General features: G+C 38.1%; 1 protein-coding gene and 1 long non-coding RNA gene across 4 annotated transcripts in view; one reads left to right on the forward strand and one right to left on the reverse strand.

Moving 5' to 3' along the window:
• The window catches only part of dagla (diacylglycerol lipase, alpha), a 47,187-nt gene extending 46,369 nt beyond the window's left edge, over positions 1-818 (reverse strand). For 2 of the 3 annotated variants that reach the window (XM_077227993.1, XM_077227995.1), the window contains exon 1: positions 101-818. The gene's annotated coding sequence lies outside the window, so the exon portion shown is untranslated. The remainder of the gene's footprint in view (positions 1-100) is intronic. The other variant, XM_077227994.1, reaches the window with a different exon arrangement.
• A 2,210-nt stretch (positions 819-3,028) lies between these two features.
• LOC143737034 (uncharacterized) lies at positions 3,029-6,000 on the forward strand. Its single transcript, XR_013203610.1, has 2 exons — positions 3,029-3,193; positions 4,418-6,000. It is a non-coding gene; the product is annotated as an uncharacterized LOC143737034 (long non-coding RNA).

Raw genomic sequence — 6,000 nt, forward strand, 5'->3', positions numbered from 1 at the left:
TTTTTTCGATAGCGCACTAACTGTAGTAACAATGGTATTCAGGCGGAAACTGCGGTTACCATGGTAAATTTTCATAAGGGTCGCCAGTACAGAGACTCACCTGATGTATGAACGCGTCTTCCCGAGACCTTCTTCTGCATGGACTCTCTTAAATCTCCCATCCTCCGCAAATACACGCACACAGAACCGCAGAACCGAGCAAGATTACAGTTCTGAACCAGCCACAGGTCCCAGAACAGCAACAGTCCGGTAAATGCGTCCCGTCTGCATTCACATGCACATGAAGGAGTGGAGGTGTGATAAATTCGGGTTGCTTCGGAGGTCCATAAACGGATTTTAAATTATATCGATCGCCTTAGTTTCATTGACACTCCGCCGTAACGTCACTGCTATTTTCACGCCTTTCCGAGCGCGCGTCGCTTCAGAAGCCGCTCCATATTCCGCAAAAATAGCTATTCACGTAACGTTACACGCGAATCTAACATTTATTCCCCATGCTTGCTCGTGACATTCCCTCTCCGCGTAGTAAAATCGTGTGGTAATTCCAGACCCCGCACTGTCCGCAGCAGGTCCCAGTCAGATTGATTGCTGTATATATCTTCCCTACGATCTTTTTTCCATATAAGCGCCGTCGATGCGATTCTCAATTCCAGTTGCGCATGTTGAAGCCGCATCCCGTTTTCCATTTGCGCTCCTAGCGTATCTCACGTCATCCATTGGTTGTCGTAAGAGGCGCTGCGCTACTGACGTACGACGCTGCAATTTTCCGCTGCTTAGGAACCACAGGCACACTGTGCTGGGACGGGCTTGGTGAATACAGAGGAGAGGAGACTCCGAAACAGTATTATGCCATGCGTGGAACTGAAACGACGTCATTTCCTGAATTTCTGAAGCCTTTGTATTCAGCAGGGTGTGCCAATAGAAAATGACAAATCAATTAATCAATAAAAAGGCTACATTTATTAAACATTTCACTGCTAGGCTATAGATAGATAGATAGATAGATAGATAGATAGATAGATAGATAGATAGATAGATAGATAGATAGATAGATAGATAGATAGATAGATAGATAGATAGATGATGGTATTATCTTGCTCTTCAATTATATAAATAGGTCCCAAACAGTCTTTGAGGTGTGTTGGAATTTGACGTAATGCTTCTTGACTGGCATTACACTGCAAGTGAGCTGAAGATTTGGAGAAACCTGGTTTGCAGAAACCTGTTCTAGCACTCCCCAAAAAGGTGCCATCTGTTTTTGTAAGGGAATGATTGCCCCAGCATAATAACTGTCTGTTTTTGCTTCAGACTAGCACCTATATATGGTGTTTATAAAATAAAATAAATAAAAGGGAATGAAAATAAATAAAACTATAGGCCTATTTCGAAGCTGTGTACTTCAGCTAAACTACTTGAGAGCCTGATTGCTGAGCAGCTAAAGGAATTTTTAAACATAAATGATATCTTATCACCTTTTCAATCAGGGTTTAGGAAACAACATAGCACCATATCTGCAACATTAAAGGTGATAAATGATATTGCTGGGGCTTTGGATAATAGGAAAATATGTGCTGCGCTGTTTATTGATCTTTCGAAGGCGTTTGATACGGTTGATCACTGCATTCTTGTGAATAGTCTAGTGAACATTGGCTTGTCTAAGCATTCAGTAGATTGGTTTGCAAATTATTTGTCAGGTAGAACCCAAAGTGTTCGGGTAGCTGGTTCTGTGTCTTCATTTTTGCCTATTTACAAGGGGGTTCCTCAAGGCTCAGTATTAGGTCTCATATTATTTTCAATTTATATAAACAAACTTTGTGAAAATTTATCGAATTCTATGTATAATTTTTATGCTGATGATACTGTTATTTACTGTACTGCATCATCTACTGCACAAGCCTTTGAACTTTTGCAGTCTGCATTCAATATTGTTCAGGAACGTTTAAAACAGTTTAAGCTTGTCTTAAATGTACAAGTCAAAAATAATGGTTTTTACAAACTCAAAACAACTTCCAGTTTCGTCTGCAAGTATTTTAACTTTTGAAGGAAATGAAATTGAGTTAGTTAACAGTTATAAATATTTGGGTATAATCATTGATTCTAAATTATGTTTTAGAAATCATGTTAGCAATCTGGTTTCTAAGCTTAAGATAAAGCTTGGCTATCTTTACAGATCAAAATCATGCTTATCCATCCGCGCAAGAAAATATCTGGTGATGGCCACTTTTCTTCCCATATTAGACTACGGTAATTTGATATATATGAATGCTTCTGCTAAATGTTTGAAGAAACTGGCTGTTGTGTATCATTGTGCATTACGTTTTTTCACTGTTTGTGGTTATAGGACACATCATTGTATCCTTTATTATACAGCTAAATGGCCTTCTCTTTATGCAAGAAGGTATACACTCACGGGCTATGTTTCATTTACAAAGTACTTCTTGGACTAGCTTCTACCTACTTGAGTTTAATTTTAAAAAGAAATCACGGCCATTATGGATTACGTTCAAACGATGTATTACACTTGTTGGTGCCCTGTGTCAAAACAGAATTAGGCAAAAAAGCTTTTATGTTTGCAGCACCTTCTGCCTGGAACCTTCTTCAGGAATTGTTAAAAATGATTACTTTTATTTATTATAGACAGTTTGTTTCAGCTCTAAAGAATATGGAGCAGGTAAACATTGGTGAGTGTAATTGTTCATAAAATTGTATTAATTATTTTTTCAGCACAGGGTCTTTGTGATATATATGTATGTGTATTTGATGTGTTTTTATTTGTTTTTATATATATTGAAATTTGCCCTTTATGTGTTTTTGCTGCATCATGGCCAGGTCTCTCTTGTAAAAGAGATTTTTAGTCTCAATGAGTTTTCACCTGGTTAAATAAAGGATAACTAACTAAAACTTCAATGCAAGAACCATTATACCAATTCAAGCCATACGAAAGCACACACACCCTACACTACGCACCCCTGTTTTCACAGATGGAGTGGTACATCCCAGTGCCTCTCCTCCTCCTCCTCCTCCTCTTGCTGCTGTGTCCTCCATCTCTCCATTTCCTTTGATTCTATTTCTCCTTGAGGACGGACTCAGGCCTTCTTGCAGAGCGTATCTCTTGGTCTATCATCCTCCGTCTCTCCACCCTTCTTTGAAAAGAAGAAGAGGTGAGCAAGGATCAAGAGGCATCGTAAAGAAGGTAAGCTCCATCCATCATGATGTTTCTGAGTAGATGTATATCCATCAAAACTGGGAGAATGTGATGCGCTGCTGTGGCCTGTGCAGCCATCATAACTGCATAAGATATCACATCCATCACATGCTCGATAAACCCATTTTTCAGTCCGTCTTTTATGCATTCTCTGCATGGCTTAGTCAGTCTCAGACCTCTTTTTAGCGTTAATTTATTTTTAATGTACATTGCTCCCCTCCCTTGTATGACTCATGCAGATTCACAGGGATATTTCTGCATACTGCAGATTAACTAAATGTCATTCTGATGTTTAATGCTACTTGTCACTTTTGTCTCAGATACTATAAAAAGAGCTTTTACACACTAAAGACACGTGCTTTTTAAGGAGGCAACGACTAATGGATGCTGCCCTTTGGCTGTCTAATACAAGCATTTGACAGACTCAGTCAGTAGGGCACTGCATATAATGTCATTGCCATATCAAGGTCAAAGATTCAAATGTTTCATGTGATATAATTCTGTTTGGGCGACAAAAATAAAACGAATGGTTAATCCAAAATATGACAATTCTGTCATTATTATTTACCCTTATTTACATTCCAAACCCATGTTGGGTCTTTAAAAAATAATAAAAAGACGCTTCAGCAGTTTTTTTTTTCATATAATGACAGTTCAGTCCAATAAATAAATAAATGAAAACTAATTATAAAAGCAGTCCAAATGAAAAACTGTCAATTAGAAACAGTAATTATATTCCTCACCAGCAAAGCTCTTACATTTCATTTACAAATGAGAAAAATTAAAAAATGGTGCATCAGCATGTGAGACATTTGTGGTGTTGAATTAATTTTGGTTCTCACATGTGTCATTAATAAAAATGACGGACCAGTTTAAATATAGTACACAAGACCTTTATGGTATTTTTGGTGCATCACATAAACTAATGTGAAATTATTCTTTAGAATTTTTCCAGGATGTGGCCTTTATTTTTTGTTACTCCTTTAACTTCTCTGCATATGATTTTTTACTTGCAGTACACTATCATTTAAAAGTTTGGGGTCAGTAAGAAATTAATACTATTATTTAGCAAGAATGTGTTAAATTGATCAAAAGTGACAGTAAAGACAATTATAATGATACAAAAGATTATTATTTCACACACATGCTCTTTTTATAGTGTTAATGTATACATTTCTCTCTCCCTCTTCTTTATAATTGTATTCCTAAAAGAAAGCCCAAGAACACCTGCCGGATTCCTTGACTCCTTGACCCCACTCCCACATGGAAGCAAAAGCTAAAGGAGCGCCGAAGTCTGCCTCCAAAGCAGAGAAGAAGGAGGCAGCCCCACCGCCCAAGCCAGACCCCGTCTCTGCTGAGCCCGCGGAACCCGAGAAGCCCGCGGAAGATGGAGCCGCCAACCAACAGGGGGCGACGGAGTCTGCAGGAAGTAGCTGTGAAACCTTAGAAAGTTTGAAGCCTTTCCTGATTGGAGGAGCTGTCATCGCCCTAGGAGCTGTATTGGTGGGCGTAATCGTACTAGCCAAGAAAAACTGACCCGAGACCTGTGATTGGTTGTTAAATGCCGGGGGTTGATTAGTTCACAGACTATTAAAGTTTATATAAGGGGGGTGTTGAGTCACTAGGTGTCTTAATTTTAAGCTGTGCTTTAATTTCAGAGTTTTTTCCCGCCAGCTAAAGCTAGAGATGCATTTAGGGCAAACACTTTTTCACACAGCATTCATCACAGTTGCATATCTACATCCTCAACTAGTCACTTCTACCTGCTGTTTCAATGGTCAAATTACATCATCGTCCGTGCCATAATGCTGACGTGAATACAATTATCCAAATATTTTTTTAGTTTTTCCAAGCTGGTCTCAAAACCCATAACTGCCAATTGTAAGATAAGACTATATTAAAGTGCATGATTCAAGGTTAACAATACAGAAGTTTTCTGGAGTTTATGGAAATTAAATGCTATTTATATAAAGCAATTGGTTTCATATTCAAATACTAATGCAAATCCATATGTACAATGGCTCTGACATCTAATTGCAGTTAGGCCTGTATTGTTGAGAGATGGTGTAGAAATGTAAAGAAAATTGCATTGTAATAATATTAGTTCAAAATGATCTGTGTTCAGTTTGTATTTGTCATCGCCTGTCATCATCCCCTAATCAAAAATAAGTCATTCTATAATTCAGTAACCTTGCCTGTGGTTTGCATAGTGCCATTTCAAAATCTAATTTTTTTCGTTTGTTTGAACGATGTTGACGATTTTCTGAAGCTGGCCAATGGAAATAGATGTGTGATGCAATATAGATGCAACGTAGTAGATTATGACGGCTTTTGTCCAACAGCTTCAATTTCACAGTTACACTATGATGAGCGCTCTACACAACAGAAACAATCCCTAAATGCATGCAGACACGAACAATATACACTTACACGTCACATGATATACTGTTACAGAAAATTACATTTTCTTTAAAGTGCGTATATAATGCAATAATTCCAACAGAACTCTGTATTTAAAAGAAAGAAGACCATTTATTAGTTGTGATACCGATGGTAATGATGTTGATGATGATGTGGCAACATGGTGGTTGTCTTGGGGGTGGTGGTGATGGTGATGAGGATGAATGATTATGATTTTATTTGTTGAAGTTTATCCTTCTAATGTGTCCCTTCCCTCCTGCCATATGTATTTTACACACACCCTCGCCCGCTGCCTTTCTGCTGTTCCTTGTGTAAAATAAAATAAGATGGCTCCCTTGTGACTTGATGGCCTTATTAAAGGACAATGAACTATA

Source organism: Siphateles boraxobius, unplaced genomic scaffold, assembly GCF_051911475.1.
Source record: "Siphateles boraxobius isolate OS27281-9 unplaced genomic scaffold, OSU_SipBor_1 130, whole genome shotgun sequence".
Taxonomy (NCBI): domain Eukaryota; kingdom Metazoa; phylum Chordata; class Actinopteri; order Cypriniformes; family Leuciscidae; genus Siphateles; species Siphateles boraxobius.